This window comes from Bubalus kerabau, chromosome X (genome assembly GCF_029407905.1).
Source record: "Bubalus kerabau isolate K-KA32 ecotype Philippines breed swamp buffalo chromosome X, PCC_UOA_SB_1v2, whole genome shotgun sequence".
Classification (NCBI taxonomy): domain Eukaryota; kingdom Metazoa; phylum Chordata; class Mammalia; order Artiodactyla; family Bovidae; genus Bubalus; species Bubalus kerabau.
Window position 1 is genome coordinate 15256887 of NC_073647.1, and position 14480 is coordinate 15271366.

The 14480-nt window shown below is 35.7% G+C and overlaps 1 long non-coding RNA gene across 2 annotated transcripts in view; it reads left to right on the top strand.

The window, feature by feature from the left end:
- LOC129638712 (uncharacterized) overlaps window positions 1-14480 on the top strand; it is a 151843-nt gene that overhangs the window by 87224 nt on the left and 50139 nt on the right. For both annotated transcript variants that reach the window (XR_008707982.1, XR_008707981.1), the window contains exon 3: window positions 12500-12668. This is a non-coding gene — a long non-coding RNA (uncharacterized LOC129638712). The remainder of the gene's footprint in view (window positions 1-12499; window positions 12669-14480) is intronic.

The window sequence follows — 14480 nt, forward strand, 5'->3', positions numbered from 1 at the left end:
TGGTCTCTGGTTCCTCTGCCTTTTCTAAAACTAGCTTGAACATCTGGAAGTTCACGGTTCACGTATTGCTGAAGACTGGCTTGGAGAATTTCGAGCATTCCTTTACTAGCATGTGAGATGAGTACAATTATAAGGTAGTTTAAGCATTCTTTGGCATTGCCTTTCTTTGGGATTTGAATGAAAACTGACCTTTTCCAGTCCTGTGGCCACTGCTGAGTTTTCCAAATTTGCTGGCATATTGAGTGTAGCACTTTCACAGCATCATCTTTCAGGATTTGAAAAAGCTCAATTGGAATTACTGGTTATATAATATATTTTTAAAATTGTGGCCATTATACTTAACCTGAGATCTAACCTTTAGCAGTTGTTTAAGTGTAAAACAAAATATTGTTACCTATAGGCACACTGTTGCACATCATATATCTAGAACTTAGTCATCTTGCATAGCTGAAACCGTATACAAGTTGAATAACAGTTCTTCATTTCTCCCTTCCCTCAGCCCCTTGCAACCACCATTCTACATTCTGCTTCTATGAGTTTGAATATTTTAGGAACTGTAGGATCCTTTCTATTCAAGGTCTTTATCTTTCTGTGACTGCATGATTTCACTTAGCATGATGTCCTTGATTCTTATCCATGTTGTTCTATATCAAATAATTTTCTTCTTTTTTAAACATGCATAGTAGTCTACCATACATCTGTCTCCTTGCTGAACTCATTTTGATAATGCCTTATTTTCCTGATGTGTTGAGTATTCTTCTGATGGTTATTTTGAATTATCTTGTAATTCCTATATCTGTTTCATTAGGGTCAGCTTTATCTTATTCCTTTGTTTGGATCATGTTTCCCTATATCTTCATTTCCTTACGTCTCTATGTTGATGTTGATATTTACACAGTAGATGAAAATACCACCTCTCCCAGTCCTCATGGATTGGTCTCATACAGGAGAAGAACTTCCTCAATCCACCTGGGCAGAGATTTCATAGGCCTTTCAAACCCTTGTGCTATCAAACTGCAGATTTTATTCTTAGCAGCCTCCTGGTCTTCTCAAGTGGCTTAGTGGTAAAGAATCCACCTGTCAGTGCAGACGACTGGTAAAGCTGTATAACTGTTAAAACTGTCAAACTGATAAAGCTGTAATTTTCTGTTCGACCATGGCTGTGTGGTTTGAGGAACTCCCTCAGAAAAGTACAAACTTTTTCCTTTCTTGTCTCTTGCATGTACAGTTTTTTAAGAAGCTGCACTGACTTTGTCTTGCTGTTGGATTCTTTCCAGCACCTTTAAAAATAGTTTCCTTTTATATTGGGTGTTAGTCAGTCAGTCGTGTCCGACTCCCTGTGACCCCGTGGACTGTAACCCACCAGGCTTTCTCCAGGCAAGAATACTGGAGTAATTTGCCATTTCCTTCTTCAGCCTTTATTAGTCCAGGTTTTATAAGTGTTATCTGCACACAACCACTTTATTCTTCTTCTATCATGGAAATTCTCTCCAAGAATTACGTGTCAGAAAAAAAGGAGTTTGTGTATAAACAATTTCACTCTAACATTATATATCAGTGAAATTTGAATAGTAAGGAAATATATGAAAATTCATATCAATGCATTATTATGCAGTTAATCAGATGATTATGAAGGCTGTGCAAAACAGAAAATGTATGCTATATAATATTAGTTGATTAGAGAAAAATATAGAATTATATCTTCAATGGGGAACACATGTATACCTGTGGCAGATTCATTTTGATATTTGGCAAAACTAATACAATTATGTAAAGTTTAAAAATAAAATAAAATTAAAAAAAAATAAAGCAAAAAAATACTTAAAAAAAAGATAGCATGTTAACAATACATAGCTGAGCATGAGGAAAATGGAATAATTTATTTTGAATGTAGTATTATAAGAAGCTTTTTATTCATTCATTCAACAAATATGGTGACTACTACTAATCACCTCTGTACATAAATAGCTGAAACAAAAATATTACCATGCTTATGGAACTTAGAATCTTATAGAAATGCATATGCAGACAAAAGTTTTTATAATGGACAAAATTTGCCAGTGTATAAACTGTGCATTATGTATTGGGAATAAAAAGAAACAGATCTTGAGTATTTATCTCATTTTTTTTTATTTGAAGCTATTATATTTCTTATTCAAATAATAGTTTACACACATTTTAGAAAAGAAAAAACTATCTGCAAAGTATATTTAACTTTAGCTGACTTTTCATGGAAGGTTAAACTTCATAAAGTTGGCTCTGAGTTAGAAAACAGAAACCATTTGGGGTCCTTATATATGTATTTTATTAAATATTTATAGCAGAACCAAAAAAGTTAAGCATTTGCATTATAATATGCAGTTTTATACATTAGAACCCTGACATATTATATTCATGGTTTCTGCCTTCTAGATTTTTAGAACCTAAAAGTACTTACTTAAGTGAAAGTGATACGAGGCATAGGTTACAGAAAGTATAGTATTTGACAACCAAGACAGATTTATATACATATATAGTCTGCTAAATATTTCCTTTGATTAAACCTAAGCCTTAATCGATAACTTCAGAAGGAAGATATCTCTAAGAATAAGTTGATTCTGAAAATATTAACTTAGAAGCAAAGCAGAATTTTACTGCTTGTATTATAGTTGTTCATATACATTTTCTATCATTCTACCCTCCCCCCCCTTTTTTTTTTCATGTTAAGCTCACTGAGGGAAAGGGCCATATTGGAGTCATGTTTTTATTCTCTACACAGTTTTTGCATGATGCCTTACACATATGTACATTCAATAAATATTTTATAATTGTTTTTATAAAAATTATATTTATCTACAGGAATATGGAGCAGAAAGGACCTTTTTTATTTTCTTGAAAACATAACCAAATATATTTAAAACCGTTTTAAAATCTCTCAGTATTTCACTTGTTTTCTTCTCCTTTATTCCCCTCTGTCCCTACTTTAAACTACAGTCAAATGTCTTATCTTGCAAACTGTGCATATGCAGTGATAATAAGATATTAGTATGGCTGACACTGAAAGAAGCAATTAGAGGGCATATGTGAAATAAATCCAAAGTTAATAGATTCTTAAACCAATTCAATGCATCTTTCAAGGCTGCTTAAAAGGAAAATCCATCTGTAGCTGTTTATTCATTTGTACAGTAACAATTACTTTGATAGAGGAAAGACTTTTAATAGAGGCCAGACCAATTGACTTTAAGACCAAAGAATAAAGCCTAGACTTTCATTATTTATTTATTTATTTTTTTGTTTAGCAAGCAATGTTTATTTACTTTATTTTTTCCAATTCTATTATTTATTTTTTATCTCTATTATCTTTTTTTTTTTTTTTTTACTTTACAATATTGTATTGGTTTTGCCATACATCAACAAGAATCCGCCACAGGTGTACACATGCTCCCCGTCCTGAACCCCCCTCCCACCTCCTTCCCCATATCATCCCTCTGGGTCATCCCAGTGCACCAGCCCCAAGCATCCTGTATCCTACATCAAACCTGGACTGGTGATTTATTTCTTATATGATATTATACATGCTTCAATGCCATTCTTCCAAATCATCCCACCCTCTCCCTCTCCCACAGAGTCCAAAAGACTGTTCTATACATCTGTGTCTCTTTTGCTGTCTCACATACAGGGTTGTCATTACCATCTTTCTAAATTCCATATATATGCGTTAGTATACTGTATTGGTGTTTTTCTTTCTGGCTTACTTCACTCTGTAAAATAGGCTCCAGTTTCATCCACCTCATTAGAACTGATTCAAATGTATGCTTTTTAATGGCTGAGTAATACTCCATTGTGTATATGTACCATAGCTTTCTTATCCATTCATCTGCTGATGGACATGTAGGTTGCTTCCATGTCCTGGTATTATGAACAGTGCTGCGATGAACACTGGGGTACACGTGTCTCTTTCCCTTCTGGTTTCCTCGGTGTGTATGCCTAGGAGTGGGATTTCTGGATCATAAGGCAGTTCTATTTCCAGTTTTTTAAGGAATCTCCACACTGTTCTCCATAGTGGCTGTACTAGTTTGCATTCCCACCAACAGTGTAAGAGAATTCAGCACCATCAAACCAGCTCTCCAACAAATGCTAAAGGATCTTCTCTAGACAGGAAACAAAAAAAGATATAAAAACAAGGCCCCTATATATGGCACTACAAAGCAGCATGGTTTCTTAGGTGGCCTGGAAAGTCTTCAGGATTAAATGAAATTTTCCCCAAACTTTAAAAGATTAGTGGGATTTTATGAGATTCAGAAAGGTCCTCCATGCAAAGGGGGAAGCATATTCAAAGATGAGATGTGAAAGAACATGGTATCCTTAGAAAAGCAATAATGCTGTATAGCTGCTTAGAAATGTGATTAGAATCAGAAGAGTGATTGGAAAGATAATTTGAAGCTGACTTTTGTTAAGATTCTTCCCATTTAGACTTTCTCTTTGAATCTCTAAGGATATAAAACAAGAACGTAGAGTCAGTTGAGAGAAATTATTAGAAATTAACATATACAAGTTTTAAAGTTAGCAAATGAACAGCATTAAAAAGAGATGTCTTCACCCTGAAATTTATCTTCTTGCAACTGAAGCCAGTACTGTCACATTCTGATAACATATCAAAAGTATAAGAAAAATAATTGAGAGGCCAGGACTTTATAACTGCAAAAACAGTATAAACCCAAACTCTCCCAAGTTCACAGCTTTGTGATTCCTACTCTTCAGAGTGGTTATTGATCATGGAACCTATCATTAGAGATGGTGATTGTCTCCAACTCTCTTGATAAATATAAATATTTATAAAAGACATATTTGATAAGACCTATTAAATCATTTGTATACTATTCATTTGATGGGTTTTGTATTAATCTACTCTGGCTGCTATAACAGAATACCATAGGCTGAGTGACTTAATCACCAAGCCTTTATTTCTCATAGTTCTGGAGGCTAGAAGTCAAGTTCAAGATGCCAGCTTGGCAAGAGAGTCTTTTCCCTTGCTTACCGACAGCTGCCTTTTCATTGATTTCTTCCCAAAGGCCCTCTCTCCGAGGCATAAATCGTAGTTTTGGGTTTGGGGTACACAATTCACTCTTTGTTTTGTTGTTCAATCACAAAGTGGTGTCCAACTCTTTTGCAACCCCGTGGACTGTAGCCCACCGGGCTCCTTTGTGCATGGGATTTCACAGGCAAGAATACTGGAGGGGGTTGCTATTTACACCTCCATGGGATTTTCCACAGATCAAACCTCCATATCCAGCATTGACAGGCGGATTCTTTACCCCTGAGCCACCTTACCCCTGTTCAGTTCAGTTCAGTTCAGTCCAGTCACTCAGTCGTGTCCAAATCTGTGCGACCCCATGAATCGCAGCACGTCAGGCCTCCCTGTCCATCACCATCTCCCGGAGTTCACTCAGACTCACGTCCATCGAGTCAGTGATGCAATCCAGCCATCTCATCCTCTGTTGTCCCCTTCTCCTCCTGCCCCCAATCCCTCCCAGCATCAGAGCCTTTTCCAATGAGTCAACACTTCACATGAGGTGGCCAAAGTACTGGAGTTTCAGCTTTAGCATCATTCCTTCCAAAGAATACCCAGGGCTGATCTCCTTTAGAATGGACTGGTTGGATCTCCTTGCAGTCCAAGGGACTCTCAAGAGTCTTCTCCAACACCACAGTTCAAAAGCATCAATTCTTCGGTGCTCAGCTTTCTTCACAGTCCAACTCTCACATCCATACATGACCACTGGAAAAACCATAGCCTTGACTAGATGGACCTTTGTTGGAAAAGTAATGTCTCTGCTTTTGAATATGCTATCTAGGTTGGTCATAACTTTCCTTTCAAGGATAAGCGTCTTTTAATTTCATGGCTGCAGTCACCATCTGCAGTAATTTTGGAGCCCAGAAAAATGAAGTCTGACACTGTTTCCACTGTTTCCCCATCTACTTCCCAGGAAGTGATGGGACCAGATGCCACGATCTTTGTTTTCTGAATGTTGAGCTTTAAGCCAACTTTTTCACTCTCCACTTTCACTTTCATCAAGAGGCTTTTGAGTTCCTCTTCACTTTCTGCCATAAGGGTGGTGTCATCTGCATATCTGAGGTTATTGATATTTCTCCCACCAATCTTAATTCCAGCTTGTGCTTCTTCCAGCCCAGCATTTCTCATGATGTACTCTGCATATAAGTTAAATAAGCAGGGAGACAATATACAGCCTTGATATACTCCTTTTCCTATTTGGAACCAGTCTGTTGTTCCATGTCCAGTTCTAACTGTTGCTTCCTGACCTGCATACAGGTTTCTCAAGAGGCAGGTCAGGTGATCTGGTATTCCCATCCCTTTCAGAAGTTTCCACAGTTTATTGTGATCCACACAGTCAAAGGCTTTTGCTGTTAGAAAGTTATATTCTAACAGGAGAGTCGCAGCTGTCCAAATAGAGTTTGCAAACATTTTAAACACCACTTATTTTTTTTATCAAGCTCTCTCTCTAAATAAATAAATAAATAAATACATTTCTCAAAATTTCGAAACAAATTCTTTTATAGTAAAGCTGAAACATAACTTGTTTAAAAACACATTTAATAGAGGTGCCTATTCTTAATTACAACAGATATTATTAGTAAACTTAGTAAATATGGATGTTTTAATATCTCATGAGAGTGCATGTCAGTCCTGTCTATCCTTGGAGGCCGAAGAAGGAAAACTAGAAGGGTCATAGTTTTGTTTGAACTCACTGTGAGCACATCATCCCCATTATTTATATCCTTTTTAAGGGATATCATACCTAAAAATATGCTTGACCTATTACAGTTTTATAGAAAATTTCTAATTGGAAAAGACAGGTCCACACCACTGTAGTGATTTCCCATAACTCATGTGCTTCTTATGCTGTGTAATTTACAATTGCTCTCCTTCTTGAACAGGATTAAAGTCATATGTCATGGGTGATTAGATAGCCCCTTTGTACCCTCAGGTTCAAAGAAATAAATGGGAACAATTTCCCTTTCAATAGACAATGGTGGATAAGGAAGCAAATACACAAGGTCAGCCATAATCAGCCTGCATGGCTGTGGCAGTGCCTGAAACATATACACAGTAATAGACCTGATTAAGAACACCTCTTATTTCTGATAATAATATTTTCCTCTGGATTATAACACTATGCCCTTGGAATTTTCAAAGAAAATAAAGACTTTATATATTCTTTAAAAATATTATGATAAAAATAGCAAACTGTTTCATGCTACCATTCAAGATTCAAATTTATTTTTAAAGGTTTTCCATTTCTCTCCTAATGTGTGATATATTTTGGGGAAGGAATTTTATTTGTTTGACATATTCCTTCTCTGATTCAGTCCCGCACAATATAAAAAGAAATATTTTTCAATTAAAGATTGCAGTTAATATAGTGAGCTTTGAAAAGGTCAAAACCTCAGTCTAGGCTTCAACCATAGTGATTTTTACAGAGTTTTATTTCTTTATTATTAACAATATTATGTTTGCTCTTAGGTGTAGTAAAGACAGAATTGGTCCGAGAGAGGAAAACAATACAGAATAGTTTAGCTTTCTTATTTTCTTATCCAAAAGCTTTGATAACAGAAAGGATTTCTGGCTCATTTTTGTGTGTCTGTGTGTGTTTTCCATATCCAGAAAGAAATTTACCTTGCCAGTATGTTATTTGAGATGGCATTGCTTCCTTGGAACAGTACCCAAGAGGAGGGCTGTATCCCTTTTCTAGTAATATACAACCCACACAGCAGGAAGAAGTCAGTTCATGTACTTTTAAAATAGATTTTAAACTTTGAAAAAATATGAATCTATCTGGATTGATGGTACGTATGTGTGTACATTATCTTTGCCTGTGTACTCAAATGGGGCATCTGTATTTAATCTGACAGTATATCTCATGAACATACAAATTGAGCAAGTTTCACATCCGAGGTAATCAAGTTCTCTGTGACAACCTCAGCAATCTTCCTGTTTCAGGGTTGGTGACATATCCATCCTCCTGGATAAAGCCCTGACTAATAGATGAGAATGTTAACATCTTTCACTCTTTATATCTATCCAGAGATAATTCAGAGGACAAAGGAGATAGTGTGTGCCACATTAGGGCTTGTTTTGCTCATTCCTTAGACAGTTAAGTGGAGACAGGTGACTATGAAATATGACAAAGCTAATATTTATTTTCAGCAGTAATGTTTTTACTTGAAAGCATTCCTTTGGTGAGGGGATTTCTTACTAGCTCATTTATATAACTTATTTCTATTTCAATGAAAGTTTGTAGTTTGCTATGTGATTATGTGCCACGCTGAGGCTTCTGAGAACATCCTGTCTAAGAAAACAATTTCTAACTGGTCAAGCACCTATTCCCTTTGGAAAAGAATCAGATAGGAAATTCAGTTATTCAAACAGTAGTTTGAAGCTACTATAGACTTAGAATTCCTTTTACTGCTGGAATCAATGTGCTGAAAGACAAGGGTATTTGGGGATACATGAAAAGTTTTTGTGTTGCTTATTAAGAAAAAATGTAATAGGAGCCACATGAAGATCATAACCATAGTGGTATTGAAAATGCATTCATTTCTTTCCCTTTTCTACTACCTTTTCTGGATTATTTTTTTCCCTTTTGTGTCCTAATTCTACAATGTCTTTTAGGACCAGAGATGGAAATATTAGATGCTAATAGAAATATTAATATTTTTTCATTCTATATATGGTGAATGAATGCATTTATCCTTTTGCTTCATCCCTTCCATAATTCACAATAATAATACTGAGCTTTGGAATTATTTAGAGGGCATGAAAATAGGACTGTATCAATAATAACAGATCTTATATTTTTGGCTTTCACACCACGTGCTGATTAAGAACCTTTCGTCAAGGAAACTGTTTCTTCATTGTTGGAGGGCTTGTTGTGAAGACCATTAAAGATTATTGTGTGACAGGGCACATGAACTATTTTTCCATCAGCAGATGAATGGATAAGAAAGCTGTGGTACATATACACAATGGAGTATTACTCAGCCATTAAAAAGAATACATTTGAATCAGTTCTAATGAGGTGGATGAAACTGGAGCCTATTTTACAGAGTGAAGTAAGCCAGAAAGAAAAACACCAATACAGTATACTAACGCATATATATGGAATTTAGAAAGATGGTAACAATAACCCTGTGTACGAGATAGCAAAAGAGACACTGATGTATAGAACAGTCTTATGGACTCTGTGAGAGAGGGAGAGGGTGGGAAGATTTGGAAGAATGGCATTGAAACATGTAAAATATCATGTATGAAACGAGTTGCCAGTCCAGGTTCGATGCACGATACTGGATGCTTGGGGCTGGTGCACTGGGACGACCCAGAGGGATGGAATGGGGAGGGAGGAGGGAGGAGGGTTCAGGATGGGGAACACATGTATACCTGTGGCGGATTCATTTTGATATTTGGCAAAACTAATACAATTATGTAAAGTTTAAAAATAAAATAAAAAATAAATAAATAAACAACAACAACAACAAAATAAAGTAATTATTGATACAAAAAAAGAAAGAAAATAAAAGAGGAACATTTAGGATATAGCAGAAAAATATTATGTTAGTCAAGCTCTTTGAGGTTGCAAGAAAGAGACACACCTGGTTACTTTCAGTTTTGGAGATCTGTTGTAATATGCAAGAATGATTTCTTTTAAAGACCACTCCATCAACCATGTAGTTTCAGATGTATACCACAATTTATAAAAATTGGAAAATGTAGTCAGTGTTCCTTTGCTTGGCTGAAATAACCTATTTTCTCTTTGTAATCCTAACACAGTTGTCCAAATGGAGAATTTGACTTGAGTTAATAGACTGCTATATCATATGGAGTAACTTCTGGAGAGTTGGCCTCCTTCGTACAGCCCATATACTATTGCTTTCAAATAAAGAATTGATGCCTAATTTGAGGACAGCAGAGATGGCTTTAGTGAGATATAGTGTCAAAGCTAAGTAATTGCAGCCAATGCATGAGAGACAACACTGAAACTAATGATAAATCATTAGCAAGTGTATACAGTTGTACAAGAATGGTATTAAGTATTGACGATAGTATTTTTTTTTTTCAATTGGAGGATAATTGCTTTACAGTGTTGTATTGGTTTATGCTGTACAACAATGTGAATCAGCTTTAACCATACAGAGCCTTCCTCCCATTCCCACCACCCCCCCCATGCCACCCCTGACAATAGTATTTTGATCCTGATGAGGTCCATCTCTTTTGTTTACCCCTGAAACTATCTGTTCTTAGGGTACAAGCTAATATGCATTTCCCCTTAGGGCACAATTTGGGAAACTAGTAATTTAATTGGTGATATGTCATTTTGTTGATTTTAAAGTAATATTCAAACACCTTTCCTCATCCCTAATTGGCTAAAGTATTACAAAACCAAATTACATAATCCTGAAGAAACATAGTCATGGGAATATATGTAATATCATACTGAATTGCCTCATTCTTCTAATTTATCCTACATAATTTAGGTTTTCTTTGTCTTACCCAAGAATACCTCTGCCATTTATTATTCTTCAGATAGTTGAAATACGGTATTCCTAAGTAAGATTTTGGAAACTCTGTAGGACAAAGGAGCCATGGGAATCTTGTTGTAGGGTCTATGTTGTTTGGTCATTTCAGGAGTTACACTTTGCAGGTTAAGGTATATATTATTTAGCAGAGAACTAATTTTGATAACTTTTTTCTGAAGGATTTTTGATATTTGCAAGCACTTTGAGGCTTTATATGTATTACCTAGAGCTCATACAGTACAAAGAGATAGCATACTTAAAGGAGGGATTAATTTAGGGCTTATTTGTTTCATAATTTTTGGAAGAAGAGGAAAAAGTAATGGAGCATGATTCCAGATGATTGAAGGATGAAATGATTCAGTGATTCTGCTACCATTGAAATCTATATAAAGTTTGAGAATTCCTAAGAATAAGCTAGTTATTATAAAATCAGGTCATCCAGATTCTTATTGGATTTTAACACTAAAAGTCTTACATCCTCTAGTTTCTAGTTTTCCAGAGATTGTCTCAGATTTACAACAGAAAGTTCCATATTTTGGGGAACCCCCACAGTCCCAGGGAAACCAGCACTCTTGGTTACCTCCTCATGAGAAATCTTTAGGCCAAAATCACCCAGCTAATTAAGCTGCTCCCAAATTCCTGACTCACACAAAAAAATGTTGGTGGCTTTAAACCACTGTTTTTTGTTTAAACATTTGTTTATTTATTTTTTGATTGTGCGGGGTTCTTCATTGGCGTGCCAGCTTTCTCTAGTTGTGACAAGTAGGGGCTACTCTCTAGTTGCTGTGTGTGGGCCTCTCATTGCAGTGGCGTGTCTTGTTGCACAGCACAGGCTCTATGGTGAGCAGGCTTCAGTAGTTGTGGCATGTGGGCTCAGTAGTTATAGCTCCCAGCCTCTAGAGCACAGGCTCAATAGTGGCACACGGGCATACTTGCTCCTTGGTATGTAGGATCTTCCCCAACCAGGGATTGAATCCATGTCCCTTTCATTGGCATGTGGTTTCTTTATCACTGAGTCACCAGGGAAGCCTTAAACCACTGTGTTTTGTGGTAATTTCTACACATCAACTAATAACTAATACAGTACCCATTTTACAATTGAAGAAATAGAAGCAGACATTTTAATTTCAGAAAAAAAATGTCTTTTAAAGAGTTGCTTAGCTCACGTATGTAGTATGAATATAGATTCAGTGTGATTGTGGGCCACAATTACCATTAAGTTATGTGTGCCAAAGTGATATGAAATTTAAAAAAATATGAACCATCAATAATTCATGTTTCAGCAATGGCCTGAGATTTGAAAGAGAACAATAAGAAAGCATTATTGGTAAACATCAGAAATTTCTGATATCTTCAGAATTTACTAATGAGGAAATTGAATACTCAGCAAAATTTTGAATAAATTAAGATCACTTGCTCTCTGTATGCCATCAATATTTTGAATAACTTGCTCCAGTCAACACCTTGTCTTCCTTTAGACTGCAGACAATGAACTGGCTTACATATATTTGGGTTTAGTAGTGCAATGAGGTTTTCACAACAAGCCTCACTGTTGCTGTAAGTATTTTGAATAAACCATCAAACATGCTCAAAATAGATGCATATTTTAGCAAATAGTCTGTCTTAAGTAGCCCAATAATGAAGGTTTTACTTGCAGCAATATCATTTATTGCATTGTTTCAATTATTTTCTGTTATATACAGAGCTATCGCCAAAGGCCTTCTAGAATTCTAAGAAAAAAAAAACTGCCTTTTAAAGTTGAGTTGTTAGAAAATTGATAGTTTAGCATTTTATATCCTACCAGACTTGCATGAAAGTCTTGTTGAGGATAAGTAAAAAGAAATCTTTTTTCACACTCAAGTCAGTTAGAAGATTTTAAAATTAATGAAGTTTACTGTTTTTTAAAATATATTTTAAAATGTATTTTCAGGTAAATATAATAACATTAAGGTCAGATGAAGTTGGACTTTGGATATGAAATCAAAGACTTTGACCTTTACTTACATTCCAGCAATTCCTCAATCTTGCTATATCTCAGAATGACCTGGAAGCTTTAAAACTACAGACTCCAGGACTCCAACTCAGATTGAATAGCTAAGGTAGGTGTTAATTTTATTTTTGCTTTTATTTGTTTTTACAGTAACTTGATGACAGGCAAAAAGGAAGACAATTCCAGGGAAATGTACAAGATGGACTGATAGAATGAGAAGAGACAATCTCTTGAGAGACAGTGGAAGCAGGTATTTTAGATAAGGGTTTTTTAGTATAGTTTTAGGCATAAGGTGAGTACCAAGATTAGGATAGCATCGTAATGAAACACTTTGTTACTAATGTCAGACATTTCCACAGAAGTCTGTTTCTCTTTGCTATTTTTGGTTTGGTCTTGTCCTGCTCTTGTGTGCTCTTCCTTTAAAGGCCAGATAATGTTAAATTTACATCTGTATAGAATAAACCACCAGAAATTCAAACAGTTAGAAATGTCATCCTATCAGCCTGGGTTCTGCTTTGAATTCTGCCTTTCAGTCAAAGGAAAGCTTGGGCTACCCCTGAGGTTACATTTGATCCTTAAATCTTTCTGTCCCCACCAGAAGAGAGGTTAAAAAGAGAGAAAAATCCTCAAACAATACTTCTGCAAACAACTAACACCTAAACAGAAGAGAGAGGATGAGCAGGGTCAGGAGAGAAAAGGCTCAGATGAGAGTGCCCATTTATGTACAAAATAATATTACATATCACTCTTGGAGGTGGAGGCGTTATTAGATGAAAGCACTGTCATTTCATCAAAAGAAGAACAGACAGCCTCAAACCACCCCTGGAGGTATGTCTAACCGTGTTGGTATTAAGTGGCAACTTGCTATTATATGTGTTCAATCAAATATCCTTGATAGGTGCTCTTTGCACCCAGTCCAATTCTCAAATTTGGGAATCTTTGGGAATTGGATTATGTCATAACAATTGAATTTATTATGTCTTATGTCAGCAACTACATATAAGTTTATAGAGTACACAATTTTGTCTACTGTAAATTTTGTCTACTGTAAGACAAAATTGGGTACTCGATAAATTTCTATGCTTTATCTACTCAGTCACACACCCCCAAAATCAATCTAGAAGATATTTAGAAATGCAAAGAAAAATGTATGTTCTCTCTCTAAAAGCAAATAGAAAGGTAACTTAATAAAAAAAAAGATGTATTATAAATCAAGTTGTTTTTTGTTTTGTGTTGTTTTCTACAACGCTAGCTGTAGCACTCCGCTGTATTTGCATGACAACCTACATACACTTTCATGGCATGCTCAGAACAAACATTGGCATGATAATCAGACTAGGCATCTCTGCTTGGAAAAGAAAGGCTACAATACTGGTCACCAGGAGGAAGGTCAAGACATCTCTTGTGGTTATGGGAGGAAGGATCATAAAATATTAACTTTACCATTTGCAACATTGTACACTGAATTTTCTCACACATCTGTCCTTGGGTTCTGGAGTTACTGCAATAATTACATCTGTGAATCAGCTGAAGTAAATGTTACAAATAGTACAAATAATGACAGTAGCAATAGCAGCAGTTGACAGGCTATTGAAAACCTGTTTGGTGCCAACTACCTTTGGAATTCACAAAGCTCTGTGAGGGCAGGGAGTTTTGTCTGATTACTGCTATATTCTCAGTACCTAGAACCATGCCTATGACTACAGTATGGGCTCACTATAACTAGTGTGATTGAACAAATAATGAACTACTACATTCCAGTCATCGTTTTTTTTTTAAATCAAAAAGCAAACAAGACAAATAAGGTATTTGCCTTCATAGAGTGTATAGCCTAGCAGATTATTTTCCATTGAATATATATACACACATGAACATGTAACTGAGAAATATCACATAACAGTAAAGACTTTAAAGTTTGTAC